At 44.0% G+C, this 18,431-nt stretch overlaps 2 long non-coding RNA genes across 2 annotated transcripts in view; one reads left to right on the forward strand and one right to left on the reverse strand.

Annotated features, from left to right (window-relative positions):
* The window catches only part of LOC143820401 (uncharacterized), a 147,299-nt gene that overhangs the window by 20,320 nt on the left and 108,548 nt on the right, over positions 1 to 18,431 (reverse strand). The gene's annotated exons all lie outside the window — the stretch shown is intronic.
* LOC143824278 (uncharacterized) overlaps positions 1 to 18,431 on the forward strand; it is a 34,436-nt gene that overhangs the window by 14,570 nt on the left and 1,435 nt on the right. Inside the window, exon 2 of the long non-coding RNA XR_013226746.1 lies at positions 15,552 to 15,628. This is a non-coding gene — a long non-coding RNA (uncharacterized LOC143824278). The remainder of the gene's footprint in view (positions 1 to 15,551; positions 15,629 to 18,431) is intronic.

The raw sequence follows: 18,431 nt of genomic DNA on the forward strand, positions 1-18,431 counted from the left end.
ACAACTTTGGAATCTAAGCTTTGGTTTTCTGCAGCTCGATTCCCTCATGCTAGTCAAAGCTCTCATCCAGTTGAGGCTTGGGTGAAGTCGGGAGCTCCTGGCAAGGAATGTTTTGGGGGTAGCCATCACAGGCAACTGAAGCAGGGAAAATAATGCTGATAAGGGTGGAACTGGGAAGATGTATACTTTCCCTTTCCATATGGATGATATCTTGGTCTTTCTGCAATATTTCCAAGACCATCACAACAAAGCAAATTTGAGACCAATGGCATAGAAGATGGGGACACTGTAGATGGGGCACCAGGCTGGTTGAGGCCAATTTGATTTATCTGGGGCCAGGGATCTTGAGCAGGTTTTGTACACTTGATAATAAGCACCTCCTATGGGGCATGGGGGAGGAGGCAGTCCTGCAGGTACCCAGTGCTTCAAATGCCTGTTAAGCCACCTTGATAAACACATGCACAGAGCTTGCAATCAGATTATAGAGCATGACCAAATCAGCCAATGCATATAAATACTGCAACCAAGGCAAGGATTGCTGTGTGTATCCCGCTTAATCTGGCTGACAGAGCTATGCATATCTACATGGGTGACAGGAGGCATGTGAACCTACAATGGACAAGGGTAGGTATCATGGGGACAGCCCACAAAGAGCTTTTGCCTGGTCCTGTTGATGTAAATACCAGCAGGACTCAAAATTGAGCCATGCTTTCTTCTTTCCTCTTCTCCTACTTCTCCGCAGAAATATGAAAGATTGAAATAAGCCTTGGGAGCCGGTTTGTATCTGAACGAGTTAAATCCAGATTGCCAGCTCACTCTCCATTGTTTTCCCATTCCTCTCTGTGTGAAAACAGAAATATTGTACATAAAAAGCCTATGGGGAGAAATGTGTTTTTCCTTCCCCCAGCAGTGACCAGATGGCACACAGATTTTTGTGCATCATTTGTAAATTATTTCAAAGTATATTTGTCTATTCCAAGGAGATTGCTGGAATCTACATCTGCATTTCAATGTAATTGTTTCCATGTCACATGAACAAGGCATGGGAGGATTACGAAGCCACGAGGAGCACCTATAATGCTGCAGGATCACAGCTGTGTGCATTCCCGGGTAATCCCGCCTTCCAATCCCATCCCATCCCCTGTTGCTATTTTTATTTTTGTCACTAGGATTTCAAAGTTCTTAGGCTTTGAGTAAGGACGGGGGCTCCGGTTTGAATGCATCTTCCTTACCCCTTGGCAAGTCTTTGTGCTTACAAGACTTTGTTTTGGGTTTCTTGTGGGGGGGGGACTCCAAATAGTACTCATGTTTGTCTTTGTAATAAAATGGAAATGAAGTGGCTCCTTTACGACTGACTCCAGCGTAACCTTTTGTAAGTCAAAACTTTGTCAAAAGTGCCGTTTGATTTCTATTTCATTAAAAAAAGAGAAGTGCCTGTAGGAGCTTTCAGCAATCTGCAGGGCCTGCAAAACGTAGCTCTTCCGCCAGGTGTATGGTTGAGGCCAGTGTGGCAAGGAAGATCTGATGGGCCTCCCAGAGCTAAGAGCATAGCACTCGCTAGGTGATCTTTGCTCCCTCCTCCCACTCCTGTATTAGTTTTTCTTTTTGAGGGGTTAGTGGGGTGTGGTCTTTTAAAATGTTTTTAGGAGTCTGTTGTATATGGAGGAATGTCCGGTATGGTTTTAATGGGTTTTTTTAACACAGATAAACTGTAACCCACTACGAGTCACTCATGAGAGTGGCCGGCAATAAATCCAAATAATGAATGAATGAATGAATGAATGAATGAATGAATGAATGAATGAATGAATGAATGAATGAATTCTGTAGGGTATAAGAAGGTCCTGGGTTTTCATAACTTACCCCTGTACATCGGTTCTATGTTAATTAGTTTAATAAGGAGAACATATCTAACAGAGTAGCTCTATATGCACCGATTGCTAGGAAGTTTAGTACAAAAGCTGTTAACACCAAAAGTCCTAACTCCGTGTGAATTTGGGGACTAAGAGTAGAATTCTATTTGTTTTATCATATCTGCTGTAAACTAGATACTTGTATGTCTGAACTTGGGAGATAGGGGTAGAGTTTTAATTGTTTTGACATAGGCTTCAGGTTGAAATTGTTGCATGCTGCGGAGAGGGGCTGGATGTTTACCAACATTTTTTCTTCTGGAAAGGGCCAGAAGAACACAACAGCACAGAGTCAGTGCTGTTGCAGCAACTGAGAATTGCGGCCGAGACTCACTGCAGCTAGGGACGTACTGCTGGGGATGGGAGTTGGAAAAGTGGTCCCGCAGCACTCTATATAGCCACGTGTGGTGGGCCTGGCCTCTTTCTCCCACAGCAGCTGAGCTGAGCGACTCCCTATCGACCCACCCACCCTGTGATGTATGGTTAATTGGTGTGATTACAATTATTGTTAAGATGAGGCTAGGATGACAGGTGTCTGCTCCAAATTCGTTACAGCTTGGGGGGGGGGGTTCAGCATGGGGAGGGGCCTGTTTTGGGGTGAGTTCGATCAGGGTATTGAACTCCCCAGGTTAAAGGGCCTTTGTAAGAGGTGGCAAGTCTGCGAGCAGGACCGATCTGGCTGGGGAGGCAAGGGGAGCTCACACAGCCAGCGTGGCCTGGGGTGAGACCAGAGGAGGTCTGCCCCTCTCTTTGGCATCCCAGGTGGGACACTTCCCTCTGGTTAGGACCCAATGGCAAAAAGGGGACCCAGTTCCCGGAGAGGAAAATTATACCCGATTAGACCCCCCCTTGAACAGATGAAATCCAGTTTTCTGGGGATTCCTTTGCTGTGGGAAAAATGAGAGGGCAATTTGGGACTGCGCCTGAAGAAGCAAATTTCAGTGCAGAAATGGATACAAAACTCAACCCTTAAAAAATGCCCTTCCAAATGATATCCCTTGTACGGAAACAGTCAGAGAGAACTTTTTCTCCCGTTTTACTAGCATTTGGGCAGCAGTCAAATGGATTCAAAACCAAGTACCTCCTTTACTCAATGAGTAAACTGTGAATTCCCTGCCAATGTACAGCCTTGACTCTCCATTATACAAGAGCATTTGCCTTATTTTCAAACATTAACAAGGACGGACTCATTGCCACTGACGAAAGCCGGACTGAAAACGGAAAACAAATGAATCTAGAGACCGTTTTGGCACAGTCAAAGTCTAAATAAATGTGATAAGAGACTTTTTATCTCCTTATATTTAATTAAGCCACTGGACAGATTCTGTCTTTCCTTTGTTACAATTTTGGAATCGTCCATTTTTTTCGTGCAGCACTTAGTGTAAAAGAGGATAAGGCAGATTCACTCAGAGGTGACCAAAGTGAACTCCCACATCTACTGGCAGTAAATGTCCAAATCCCAGAGCTAGGAGGCAGCACTGAGTGAAGGCCTCAGCCTCTCTCCCGTTTGTTAGTCCTCCGAGGATGCTGGCTAGCCACTGTGTGAAAACGAACGCTGGATTAGATGGGCTGCTTATGTTCTTACCAGACATGACAGGAACTCTTCAAGGTGGCAGGAAAGGAAAGGGTTTTCCCAACACCTGCCATTATCTATATAGGGAGCCCTGCTGTCTCCCTTCCTGTTGTATTAACAAGACTTGACCTTGTCATGTTCTTTATGGATGAAGTTGCCCTAGAGCACTGGTCCTCAACCTGGAGGTTGGGACTGTTTTGGAGGTCGAATGACCCTTTCAGAGGGGTCATGGCAGGGCAAGCAGCTTAGCGGGGGGGGGGCATAGCCACTGTTGCCACTCCTCCTGCAGGCGCCCGCCAATTTATAACCAATTTATATACGATCATGAACAATGGATCTTCACGCCATTGGTCAGTTTCGGTGTAATTTCTTGCATAATGTTAGGGTTGGGGGTCACCACAACATGAGGAACTGTATTAAAGGGTCATGGCATTAGGAAGGCTGAGAACCACTGTCCTAGAGGTCATTGGAGCATAGGAGAGAATTTCGGAAGCAAATCAGCTTGTGTTTTGTAGATTACAGAAAAACTTCTGATTATGTGAAAAGTTAAGGCTGGCTTGGGTGTGCCACAACATCTTATTGCGTGTTTTTTAATATATTCAGAAAAAGAATATAGAATATAGAAAAATACAGTATTTAATTTGCAGAACTATTAATATTAAAATTATATATTACAATATATAATATTTTCCATTGTACTTCTTGTCCCCCTGAGTTTGTATTTAGATATTTTATGTATACCTAATATAAATCAATTATTTATCTCCATCTCATTACATCGGTTGATGTAGTCGAATACTGGACTCCACTTTCTACTGAAATTTGATCTGCTTTGCATCAGATATGCAAGTTTTGCCATCTGATTGTTTTGGTGCACAGCTGAACTCTGGACAAGAGGCTACCGTTAAGATAGAATATGGAGGAAAAGAATACTTTCCAAGGACAAAGGTGTTAAAGAAGGATTTGTTTTAACTTCCTGTCTCTCCAATCTATATGCAAAACATGTCCCAAGAAAAACTGGATTGGATTTAGATTCACGTGGCCTGAAAATTGGTTGTAGGAGTGTTAACAATCTGAAATATGCAGATGAAATAAGGCTGCTAGTCCCCAGGTGAGACCTGGGTATCCCTGGGTTTTACAGCTCATCTTCAGGTGACAGCGGTCAGCTCCCCTGGGGAAAATGGCTGTTTTGGAGGGTGAACTCCATATGCCATGGAGGTCCTTCCCTTTTTCAAATCCTGCTCACGCCTGGCTCCATCCCCAAAGTCTCCAGATATTTCCCAATCTAGACCTGGCAATCGTAAAATGACACTCCATTATTGGCAAGTAATAGTGAAGATTTGGAAAAAATATTGATGCAGATTAAAGAAGAAAGTGCCAAAGCAGGATTACAGCTGAAAACACTGTCAAAACTAAGGGCTTTTCTGCACACAATAAATATAGTGAAATGCTAACCTACTGTAGTTGTTATATTCCAGCTGCTCCACATGATTTGCCAACCTTCCGCGTCCAGCCAGCAAACTGCTCACTATATTCGCCATTTTAAAGCGCGAGTTGGTAAATCCCCAAAAGTGGATTCACCAACCTAAATAGTGCTATCTCCCAGCAGACAACCAGCAGGCCACCAGCCAAAGAAATGTATGGAGGTGAAGAAGTGCTACCTCGGTCTCCAATGTCCCGCCCTTGCACCCGCCTCCCCCTCTCTTTATACAGGTGCTTTTTAAAAATGGAGAACAGCCTGGAGATATGAACAGGCGCACAAGTCTGCAGGCGATGCCAGAAATAAAAGTATTTTTTTCCAAAGTTGTGACACAAAGCATGCCTCTCTAAAGTCCCCCCCCAAAAAAAAATCGGGAACGAGATTAATTTTTAAAAGGAAAGACTCGTGATTCCATAAAGACTGGCATTCAAAAAGCTCCTCCTCCTCCTCCTTCTTCAAAAGCACTATGCATCTAGGCATTTAAACTGAGAAGTATTAATTTTTTTTTAAATTAGCGAGCATTGCGGGACCTTTAAAGCAAGGGGATTGGCTGTCTGGCCTGATTGACAAGTGGAAGAGAGTCGTGTATAAAGCGCGTTGCTCTCTTCTGCCATTTCCAGCAGCAGTTGTGAAGGGTGAGAGGCGTGAAAAGGCAGCAGACTCAAGCGAGACAGCAGAAAGGTGAGGGGCCGGAAGGCGCAATAATATTTAGTGCTACACCATTCAGTTGGCGTAACACTATTTTTACCGATGTGCGGAAATGCCTAATAATTCCTCGGGAATTAGACACCTTTAATGGAGACTCCAACCAAGAAATCAGAAGTACACTGAGACTGGGTAGAGCAGCTATGAAGGAGCTAGAAAAGGTTCTTCAATAAGGTTGTGTCGCTGGTGAACAAGATAATTCATAGTGTAGTGTTTTCTATTTCAATGTATGAGTGTTAAAGGTGGACAGTGCAAAAAACTGAAAGGAAGAACATTGATTCCTTTGAACTGTGGTGTTAAAGTAGAGCTTTACAAATACTGTGCACCACTAAAAAGACAAATAAGTGGGTCTTAAAATCAAGCCTGAATTCTCCCCAAAATCTAAAATGACTAAACTGAGGCTATCACACTTTGATCACTGGAGAAGACAATCATGCTAGCAAAAGTTGTGGGCAGCAGGAAAAGCGCTACGCCGAACATGAGACCAATTGACTCCATCAAGGAAGCTTTGGCCCACAGTTGGCAAGACCTGAACAAGACATGTTGGAGGCCATTAATTCATCACTTCCCCTTAAGTCAGAAGCATCTTGATGGCACTTGACACACACAAAGGAAGCCTATCTCAGAGCCCAAACCAAAGTCAAAAGATTCCCTTGATGCCAGTGGCATCAGGACATGCATATAATTATGCATACATCCCAGGACAATCCAAGGTCTGGCCTACTTTCATCAGTGGCTCACAGCATAGTACTGAATTCCTTTTCCTTCAAGATGCACCATTCTTGGGTGGCTTCTTTGCACGCTTTCCGGGAAACGTTAAATTGGACAACACCGTATGCAAGATTCCAGCCAAGCAAAGGAGTTGTCCTTGCAGTGGCCATTAGTATTCACAGCCTCATTCATTTTCATGCCAGGAAATTCCAGAGCTAAACTGACGGCTTCATCCAACCTGAAATGCCAGCTTGCATTTCATTATGTGTCAGATCATATGCAGCCTAATGACATAAGGAAAGACCATATTTTAAGGTATATGCGCAGGGGTATCAGAGTTATTTTTACATGCCTAACCTTCACCTTTGGAATTTCCGGATTCTTGCTTTCTTGAAGCTATTTTCTTTCCTGAATGGAATTTCCTTGCTTTGTTTTAAAAAGAAAATGAACAAGATGGCTGAAGATTGGGGAATACTTCCTAGCTATTACTAGAAAACTCCTTGGTTAAGACAATGTGAAACTGGTACATGGTATTAAGAGTGGAGGGCACAGTTGATAAATGTCCAAATGCAGAGCTCTACTGCAATCGAAGTTTGGATCACACCGTTTGCAATGCAGGGGCAAGACAACTACACCTGCCAAAATGTCCCATTCTGCACAACCATAAAGGGTTTGCACCTTTCACATCTTGTCTACTGCCTCCAGTCTCTTGAGATTGTTCTCTGGCTTCGGTTGTAATGTAACATTATGAATAGTAGAACGTAATGTAATTTGGAATGGTAGATTGCAATGTATTTCTTTGGTCTGGGGACAGGGGGGATAACTCTACACAGCCAATTGGCCCACTTCAGAGGTGCTATAAAGATACCTCCATGCTTGAGAGGAGATGGAGAGTAATGGCAAAGTCACAGTTAATTACTCTTTGAACTTCACCATTAAGGATATGCCTGCCTACACCGGCTTGGTGTAGTGGTTAGGAGCTAGGACTTCTAATCTGGCAAGCCGGCTTTGATTCCCCGTTCCTCCTCCACATGCAGCCAGCTGGGGTAACCTTGGGCTCGTCATGGCACTAAGCAGTAATATCAGGGCTCTCTCAGCCTCACCTCACTCATAGCATATCTGTTGTTGGGGAGAGGAAAGGGGAGGCCACTGTAAGCCACTTTGAGACTCCTTCAGGAAGAGAAAAGTGGCATATAAGAACCAACTCTTCTTCATCTACCTCGCAGGGTGTCTGTTGTGGGGAGAGGAAAGGGAAGGCGAATGTAAGCCGCTTTGAGAATCCTTCAGGTAGAAAAGCGGCATATAAGAACCAACTCTTCTTCTTCTTCAGTAATATCAGGGCTCTCTCAGCCTCACCTCCCTCACAGGGTGTCTGTTGTGGGGAGAGGAATGGGAAGGCGACTGTAACCTGCTTTGAGAGAAAAGCGGCATATAAGAACCAACTCTTCTTCTTCTTCTAACCTCCAGTCTGGACATATTTATTTCCTTTACTATGTTCTCCCTCAGAATTTGACCCAAGCAAATGGTAACGTTATAAACTGTGCTTGTTACTCCTGTTTGGTCTTTGGACCTGTTATGTGGTAAGCTAATTCTCACCCTATACCTATATGGATAGACTGGTAATTTCTAGGAAGCGCTCCTTCACATGAAAGCTTATGCCTTGGATAATTTTGGTTGGTCTTAAGGGTGCCACTGGACTCCAATTTTGTTCTGCTGCTTCAGACCCACACGGCTCCCCATCTGAATCAGGCTTGGATCTAAGGAAGCCCTGTGGTAGACAAAAGAATTTCCACCTGGGGAGTGTGAGGTTTTTTGTCTGCTACTGCCTGCTGCAGCCAGACATGGCCGACGCAACATGCAGATCAGATGTTTGTACTCCATGGGTGGAAATTCTTCCATCCACAGAAACCCACTCTCTAGATAGATCCAGATGGCACCAGTAGTTTGATGTACTACTGATCTATTACATTTTGTTGCTACTTGCCCCCCCACACTCCTTGTTTGTGCCCTGTATTAAGTCAAACACGCACATACACCAAAACTACAAAGCAGGCATACATTCACTCCATCCCCATTCTGGAGGGGAAAAAGAACCTATCGTATTTCACGGAGTACGGTGGGCGGAGCTGGGCATGACTGAAGGTGCGCACGGACCGGGGAATGAGGGTGCTGATAACTGACTGGATGCCTGTGTTTACTATTTATTCCTTTAAAGAGACACAGAGTAATCTCAGATCCCAAAGCTCCTTAAAACTACAGTAGCCATCTCCTGTAGTAACGTAATGGGACCAATACGATGACATAGGGTTCCATTTGACCTGCCATATACGGGTGGTGGTGAAGAAGATCTGCCTTTACAGAAAGTATGGGGGAGTGGATCAGTTTTTAAACAGGTAATGGTCCTAGAATGAGGCTCCACAAGCAACCCTCTCCCCCCAAAAAAACTCAAACCAAAATCCAAATGGCATTTGAGTGAAGGCACATCTAAAGCTGGCTTGTACTGTTATCTGGTGATAGCTCTTTCAGGTCTCAGATAAGGGCCCTTCACATCACTTTCTACCTGATCCTTCTAATGAGAGATGCTAAGGACTGAACTCGGGGAGGTAGCTTGTGGCCTGTCAGAGGCCTGTCATCTGAGGGGAGGTGACGCTGGGCCTTCCTGAGCTGAGCATTGCCTGGCTCAACCAAGGTTCATACAGTCCGCAGGAAGCAGCACACAGGACACCTGAGGCCTTCCCTGTTTGGGGAGGTAGCTCATGGCCCATTAGAAATCTCGCCAACCTGGGGGAGGTGATGTCAAGCCCACACATCCTAGAGGAGGCAGCCAGCCAGCCAGCCCGACACCTATGCAGGACTTGGAACATCATGGCTTGATGAGCAGGTAGGCTGCCTTTCCTTCTCTCCTTTGAAGGCGCAAGATCAGGGTGGTTTTTCCAGGGTGGTTTCCCCTCTTTGAATCTGCTCCTGCTCACTGTAGAGCCAAACAGAGCTATTTAAAGAAAATTATTATTTTTACATGAAATTCCGGTATACTAGAGGGGTCAGTGGGATGCTAGAATGACCGGTGTGAGAAGGGAATGGCAGGCAAATATCTGAATGGACCAACAGGCTTCTTTAGGGATGGTTTCCAGAGAGGGAGATGGGAGAGGTGAACGGCTGCTAGAAACCCAAGTGTGAGCTGGGCACGGATTTATGCTCGTGCACTGAACCAATCGTTCAAGGTGCTCCTGCGAATATTGATGGTTCGTTCCAAGATTTCTTGCTTGCCTCTTCCCAAGAAAGGACTCGCCCCAGACAGCATCTAGGCTGCAGAAACAGTCCTACGTGTCAGTGACCGCCAATGTCAAGCTGTCTATTTTCAGTCCTGCAGATGGGCTTTCTTGTACGGACAACTGTGTTGAGGTCTTGTTCTGAATTTGGAGGTCATTTCGCTCCTTAATTATGCGCTTGCTGATCCCTGAGTGCAAAGATCCTTGGGGGTGGGGGTGGTGGGTGGGATGACGGAGCCATCCCAAATTGTAAAAGCACACACGACTCCCTTTCCGCCTTTCATTTTTCTCAAGTCAGAAAGCTGCGGCGCGTTGGACCAGATGGGAAAGTGAATAGCGGGGAGAAAGACGCTCGCCTGCTCGCCATGCGGCTTCAGTTCTTTGCTCTGCCCTGGCACCCTGCGTGCACGCATTTTCCACATGGGATCCACGCTTTCCCCATGGCAAGCTGAGAATTCATAAAGAGAATCCGCATTGGTTCCAGATGCTGAGTTTTATTTATATAGAAGCCTATTAAAGTTTTAAAAGCTACTACTGTATTAAGTCTTCCTGTAATGATTGGATGCTAAAGGCATATGCACATTTGTTCCATTAATGTTCGGTCCCTGGGACTAAGGTTTCAGATGCATAATATATTAGGCCTCCATACTTTTCAAGAACCTTCAGTTTGCTCAAAGCGCATGACCCTTAATAATGGGAGAACCATTTTAAAGGGTAATTTAATAAGCTCAAATTCACCGGTGGAAGGGATACTGAACACGTGACTGAGACGGACGCCAAGCCCTGACTTAAATCATGCTTAGAGCCCATGTGGTGCACTCTAAGTGGAAAACTAGACCCACAAAAACTGGGTTCAATTTCTACTCTCTCATGAAACTTGTTGGCTAACCTTAGGCCAATCACTATTTGTGTCCCAGCCTTACCTAGTTTACAGGTTTCTGGTGACGACAAAAGGGAGGAGTGAAGTGTTGTGTCTGTAGACCTGAGCTTGAAGTCTGGGGCAGGATCAGAACTCTGTACTGGTGTCAGCCAGTGCGGGGCTAGATCCCGACCACAGGGTTAGGTCAGTTTACAGCAAAACTGACCTATAGTCACTGGCAGGAAGACCCTTTTGCTTGGGTATGTATATAACTAGTGAGTTGTTATGGTTTCTTTGGTTCAGTTTTTGTCTCTTTGTATTTTAGCTGCAGTCACAATAAAGAGGTGAAATGAACTCCCAGTGTCCCGGGTCCATTTTGCACACGTTCAATAACGAACTCTCCGTGTTTTTTAGATGTAGATTTTCCTGTTCTGCACAGGAAAATCCAGCTGTAAAAGTGCATTGTCAATGCATTATACAATGTGTGCAGAATGGGCCCTGGTCTCTGAACCCACAGGCCTAACATGAAGGATCATGTCTATTTTCCTCGGAGTTCCTTGGAGGAAACAAAAGAGAACCATTTGATGCACAGCTTTCTGCATAGACGGTTGGAACTCTGGACTCTATCAGCTTAGTTGAAGAGCTGAGATTGGGCATGGTATTCTATAGCAGTATTCTATAGCAGTAGATATTCTATAGTATTCTATAGCAGTAGATCACAACCATTCATACGTCACACCAATAACACTAGCAAAGAACCTGGGTCCCAGTGTGACAGGAACCAAAGACCTACTCTTCCAGAGAAGGACATTTATATGTGTAACCTCTAAGTCCAAATGGCCAGGTTCCAAGTCTAGGGCAATGTTCATAGACTCAAAATATAAATCCAACGACAAGCAACCATGTGAAACATCCCCAAAGAGATCAATACTCATTTACCGACCACTGTCTTGGAGCAGAGTCCAACTCACAAGCCACTTTGTAGAAGGCACAGAAATCACTAAGAGCACACAGTGGCTGACCCTGGAGCAGAGTCCATATGCCAAAAAGGCCTTGTGGCCACACTCAACAATTCTTGCTCTTCAGCTCTTCCCAGCTACTGCAGTTCTCCCAGTGAAGATTGTTCAATTCTTCCCAGGTAGCAATTTCAGTTCTGTCTTCTCTGTCCTTTCTGGATCCACAACTCGTAAAACAAACTTTTCCCTTCATAAAGCACTACCTTCATTACTTTCCAGTCATTCCACCCTTCTTGTCCTTTCAGCAATATACCACTCTCGTTATCCTGGTGGCTTTTTCAAAAGCATGCTTTATGTACCTTGGCTACACAAGCAAATAAACACAAGTCTCTGTAAACATCAGCTATCTGATAGTCCAGTCTGGCTTCAGGTCTATCTAAGTATCTGTGATCTACTAATCAGACCTAGGACCAAAGCCAAGGTTCATTGTCACAGCTGGCGGGGATTGGGAGATGCTTTCCAGGAGTAATGTAATACTCTCTATAGTAGAATTGACTTCTTACCATAGAGTTTTGCCCCAACACCAGACTATTACCCGTCCACTCCCCCACAACCTCAACATGCCAACATTACTTCGAGGTATCATCAGCACATGGCATTAAAATGCAGTGTTCTTCCAGTTTTGGGTAAGTTTGGTGGTAGTTTGGGGAGGATGAAGTGTGTCTGGAAAGTGGGGGACCTGGGCAACCCTACTTATATATATTAACAGACATCCTGTTATTATATTTATCATTTACTTACTGTAAATTTACTTATTTTCGTACAACTTTATGGACATCAAAAATTGCTAAAGCACACTGGATAATCCTTGGCAGATAAGATCAACAGAAATAGCACCTCAAAGAAGAGCAGCCAGATGTTCCACTATGGCAGGAGGTGTACTGCCAGCAGCTGTTCTTGTCTGCTCCTAATTCAAGTGGTGGAAAGAGAATTTTTTACAAAAAAGTTGGCATTGTGCATAACCTTTTGTCTCTTCCAGAGAAAAACCTGGGAGTAGCTCTAGGATCTTCTGAAAACTGGTAAACCCATAGAGTTTCCAGAAATTGTAAGAGCTACTGCTAGATATTATTATTATTATTATTATTATTATTATTGGATTTCTAACCTACCGCTCCCCTGAGGCTCGCAGCGGGTGACAACATGTAAAAACCCCATAAAACCCCTAATACATAAAAACAGAAGGACCATGGTATTCATTCATTCACTCACTCACTCACTCACTCACTCACTCACTCACTCACTCACTCACTCACTCACTCATTCGATTTTTATCCCACCACTCTACAGAGACTCGTGGCGGGTTACACAAAAGGCAGAATTAAACCCCGATAACATAAATCACAATCCCCAATATTAAAACCCATAAAAGCCATAAAACACACACACGTGCCCCCTTCCCCCATGTCCCTGTCTCCAAACCTCCTGCCAGTTGCCCTGCACGGCTTAGCAATCCTTTATCAAAGACACTTGCTGTTAGGCAGGGGTTACTGCTAGCACGCCTAAAAGTCACAAATGGGTCATCTCTGACAGGTAGGGTTGGAAGGAGGTGGCATAGCACTCTTGCAGGTGGTCACAGAGAGACCGAAGGAGAGTGAATTCTTACTAACTGTTATGAAAACACCGCATCCTATCTAGACTATATTTAATAGAAGCTGAGAACCAGTTTTACAAGGACCTAGGGTCGCTGTAGACCCCAAAGGTGAGTAAAGAACACCAAGGGAGAGAGGGAGACAAGAGATGAAAAATGGGTATAACAGAGCTGCATTAAAAAGAACAAATCAAAAATCGTGAAGCTGCAACACTTTCTCGGGCCAGAAACTATGCATCCAATTACAGTCAAACAGCAGCAACCAAGTACAGCTGTGTTAGGGAATGCTGTGTACAGTACTGAATACACTTATAAGGTAAATGAAATGTGTCTTTGATAGAAATCACATGTCAGGCCTGCATAAATGGCACAGTGCTGTTTCCCATGGTTCGCAGTAATATAAAGCACACCTTGCATCTTTTTTGCGGGGGAGGTTGTTCAGCAGAGTGAGTGTAGCTTCGTATGTGTGCCTGTGTATTCTGAAACAATATCCCCCTCTATAGCTTTTTCATTTATAATGCCCTTCACCTTGCTGCTACAAGACCCCATGGTGCTCACCGCATTCTCACCCACATACACACCATGGCAATAATACTGGGGGTTAAAAACTGAACTTTGGCACAAACCTCATGCTTTTCGCAAATTCAATAGACGGCATGCAGCAAGTCCCATGTTTCTCAGGTTCTGGGGCATGGAAAGAACAGTCATTTTAAGAAAAGCCAAAGTATGGCCTTTTATGCACTGGTGTTTCCCTTCACTTTTACTGTGCATTGCCCTCGGGTGTATTTTTTTCTATTCTGCATGCTAACTTACTTTCACTTTGCAGGTGGGTCAGGCTTTCATTTTGTTTCTGCATGGATTTAGCTCCCTTCAGAGCTCAGGTTTGTTTGTTTTTTTTCCTGTTCACTATATGCCTGTTTTTTTTTGTAAAAGTCCTTTTTCCTTTCTTGGCTTCCAAGGCAAAGCAAATTCACAAGCAGAACTATTCCATCAGATCCTCTCCCCCCCTTCAGTTTACATTTTTGCTTTGTTTTGAAAACATGATACAGCCATTTTTAAAACATATATATGAGCTTTTCAAAAGTAGAAAATGTAAACTGAATTGACATGGCCAATTCTGTCAGCAAGAAAAGTTACCACCCACAGCTAGGATTAGAACTCACAAACTTCTGCTCATTAAGCTAGTGTCTTACAAACTGAGTTATACAGTCTGGGCTGGAGTCTAGAGCAGATAAACAGTATATATAGGTTTCCCTGATGGGGTTAAAAAAAAAATCACCAGTTCTAGAAACATGTTTTTAGAACCCCAAAAATGCAACTGTACTGATTTACCTAAGGAAAACTGGATCAGATTTAGATGAAGGCGGAGTGCAAACTGGTAGAAGGAACATTCACAATCTGAGATGTTTAGATGGCAGAAAAGCAGGGAAGACTTGAAATGACTGGGGAGGGCGGTATATAAATATAAGAAATAATACATATCCTTATCCATGGTTCCTCTTTATATTTATGAAACTGGCCCTGGGGTGAAGCGAGTCTGGCTGTCCGAGATGGAATAGGGCCAATCAGGAGGTGCGGCCAGCTTTGGCCTGCCCTGAACAGCTCCCACCCACGCTCGGCAGGGAGGGGCCTCTCCGCTGCCTCTGGATCTGGGAACGCCTTTTGCTGTGTCTGTGACGCGGTGAAAAGCCTTCCCAGACCCAGGGGCAGCTCTCCACGGCACGCCTGACAGCTGGGGGCCCCTCCGCCGCCCCTCACACCAAGGGTCTGCTCTCCACTGGGGCAGCTCACCAGCTGCAGAAGCCAACAACAGTCCCGGGCAGCAACGAGAAGGTAGGCTGGGGGGCGGGGCTTCCCCCTTCTCCTTCCCCTCCCCTTACCCCTTCTCTCCTTTCAAAGGCCATTTTTAAAAAACGGGCTTTGAAACTACTAATAAATAATGCATTCCTTGCCGAGACGTGGGGGCGAGCTGGCCTACTGCAGAGGCACAACGAGTGGTTTATCAGTATGTATGATTTACCTTAATTTTTTTTAAATGGACAAGATGGGAGAGGTAGGTGGGAAGGGCAGATGGGAGTGTTTCTCGACCACGCCCACCTCCCACCTTGTGATGTACATGTCAGGAAGAAGGCTGGGGGGGGGAGGGATCCACATGAAAGGCTTGTCCACACTAATGCTGAAGACCAAATCTCTCAAGACTTACGGGTGGGCTTATTAAGAAATTAAATGCTTAAAGAGTGCTGGAGCTTAGACAAGAAGGTAAAGGGGGGGGGGAAACCTTCTACTGAGATGGCAACCCAGATTTGCAAGTAGCTTTAAGAATCTCTGCTTACAATTTCAAAAGGCATTTCTTGCCTGAATCTAACCAATGAGCAGAGACCAACCAGCAGCACAAAAAAATAAAGAAAAGAACTTGACTATCTGTTTTTTTTCTCATTAGTATGCAGAGTAATATTCTGTGATTTGGAGGAGAAAAGAAGAAACTCGCAGAGTACAGGAACAGGATGCAAATTAAAGGTATACCGGCTTCAGTTAAGTGATAATCAGAATCTTCTCATGTCCTGAGGGCCACTGCTTTACAGGGGTAGTCAACCTGTGGTATTAGTCAACCTGTGGTCCTCCAGATGTCCATGGATTACAATTCCCATGAGCCCCTGCCAGTAAAGCTGGCAGGGGCTCATGGGAATTGTAGTCCATGGACATCTGGAGGACCACAGGTTGACTACCCCTGAAGACTGCTCAAAATCTGTTATAGTTTCATTCAGAAATATGGATACTAATTCTTACCCATGCTACAGATGATTATATCACTGCCAATTTTCTACAGAAAAGGCTAGGCCCAGGTATATTTCCTGTCAGCAGTTCAGGCTGCCTAAAGCTGCTACAAGGAAAGCACTGGACCAAGGGATAACACAATTGGGGTTTAAATTTTCAAGGGTGCCAAGAGAGAATTAGGGATTTATTTATTTTGAAATGTAGAAAAGGCTGCCCACCTTCAGGTGTTGTCTGGGTATCTCCTGGAAGTATAGCTGATTTCCAGACAAGATAGAGCATTTCGCTTGAGAATATTATTAGGTGATCACACCAATCATGCTACATAAAAACTTCACCTGTTGATTTCTGTACATGAAACATCTGTTGAAAACACAAGAGCAGGGCAGGTTTGTTTGTTTGTTCGTTCTAGTTAGCTAACACTGGAGCAGTCCCCACTGAAGACATCTTGCAAAGCATTTCATAAATTAATCCCAAATTACCTTTTCCCACCGAATTTGCCAAGCCACCCCATTTGGGGGATCTGTGTATGTTTTCTTTTTTCTTTTTTAACTGGGAGACTAGGTCTAGCAGTCCCTAAACTTTTTTTTACTGATTTAACAATATAAAATGCATAATTTACAATTTAGTCAGTGTATACAGTTGTACCAGGCACATTTGTGGAATTTAAAGGCATAAACTTCTTCAGTTTCTGTAAGAAAAACCACAAGTATAAATACTCGAGAAAGAGTTGCAAACTACTTTCTCCCATGCTACCACAGCACGTGCATCTCTAATTCCTGCCGTCTGAGAACTAAGGGTGGAGAGAGTTGAAGGTAGAAAACAAATTCTGTAATAAAAGGAAATGTATTATTTGGGCAGAAACTCTCTGATAGAGTCACGACAGGCAGCACTATCTGCATATTTGAAAATTAAGATCAAGATTATAACACTGAAAACACTGAAATCTTTTATCACCACAACATGGACTAAAAAAATATTTACAATTAAATGGGTGGGGGGAATCTTGAAAATGGAGAGCCCCCCCCCCAAAAAAAAAACCTTCCTCAATATTTCCAGTTTTCCATTTGAAAAAAAAACTTAGATGGTTTTCAGGCATTTTCATGATGTCCCTTTGGAATGGGAGAAATGCTTTGTAAGACAAGGTAAGACGGTATTTCACAAGAGATTTTTCAGTGCTCCACAAAACTTCGGGAAAAACCGAAAAAAGACTTTTTCATGCTATGCATTTTGAGTGTGAAAAGAACTTTGCATTAAGGAGAGCATTTATTTGTTTGTTTGTTTGTGTCCATCAAGTCACAGCTGACTTATGGCGACCATGAGTTCAGGATTCAGAGGGGTTTAGCCAATGCCTGCCTTGGCATCTTGACCCTGATATTTCTTGGGAGTCGCCTTCCAAATACTAGCCAGGGACAACTTGACTTAGCTTCCAAAATCTGACCAAATCGGCCGAGCCTGTGCCAAGAAGCATTTTACATATTGTTAAAAAGAAAAAAAAAATCATAGGAGGGGTCGCCCCCCCCCCAGTAGTCCCCTAATTTTTCCATTAATTCCCCCCCAGGTGGATCAGGCTTTCATTTTGTTTCTGCATGGATTTAGCTCTCTTCAGGGCTCATGTTTTTTTCTGTTTACTGTATGTCCGTTTTTGGAAAAGACCCTTTGCCTTGGTTTTTCTCCTTTCTTGGCTTCCAAGGCAAAGAAAATTCACAAGCAGAACTATTCCATCAGATTCTTCTCCCCCTCTTCAGTTTGCAAATTGGCTTGGTTTGGAAAACATGGTACATTTTATAGGATGGGTTCCGCCACCCCTCTCCAGTGGCTCCCTAAATTTTCTATTTATTTTTCCCCCCCAGAAAAAACCCTCAGGAAAAAAGAAGGAAAATTATCCCCCCCACACACACTTCCCTCCCAAGCCTTTATATCTCTAGCCCCATCCTGTGACCCAACAGTCCTCTCCAAATTCTCTGGTATCAATAGATGAGCACCCATTATCCACAGTGCAGTCCTAAATTCCATCTTTGAAGATGCTGACTCTTTGACTCAGTCAAAGCCAGAATGGAACTTACATTTAGGCAAGAGTCTGCATTATTTTTCAGAAGGAGAAAGGGTGTCTGAAAGATAAGCATTGCTGAAATTCAGTCCTACACATTTTACAAGAAGAAAACAACAAGACAACCCTAAATGTGGAGATCTGAAGGTGCGCATCCATCATTTCATAGGATGTAGGGATAAAATGTGTATCTTATTTGTATCTTGAGAAACCTATATCCAGGTCAAGAAGCAACAGTGAGAACCAGGCATGGAATCACTGATTGGTTCAAAATTGAGAAAGGAGTTCGGCAAGGCTGTATACTGTCTCCTTGCCTATTTAACTTGTATGCGGAGCACATCATGAGAAAGGCGGGGTTAGATGAGTCACAAATTGGGATCAAGATTGCAGGGAGAAATATCAACAACCTCAGATATGCAGATGATACCACTCTAATGGCAGAAAGTGAAGAGCCTGTTGATGCGGGTGAAGGAGGAGAGTGCAAAAGTTGGCTTGAAA

This window comes from Paroedura picta, chromosome 1 (assembly GCF_049243985.1).
Source record: "Paroedura picta isolate Pp20150507F chromosome 1, Ppicta_v3.0, whole genome shotgun sequence".
Classification (NCBI taxonomy): domain Eukaryota; kingdom Metazoa; phylum Chordata; class Lepidosauria; order Squamata; family Gekkonidae; genus Paroedura; species Paroedura picta.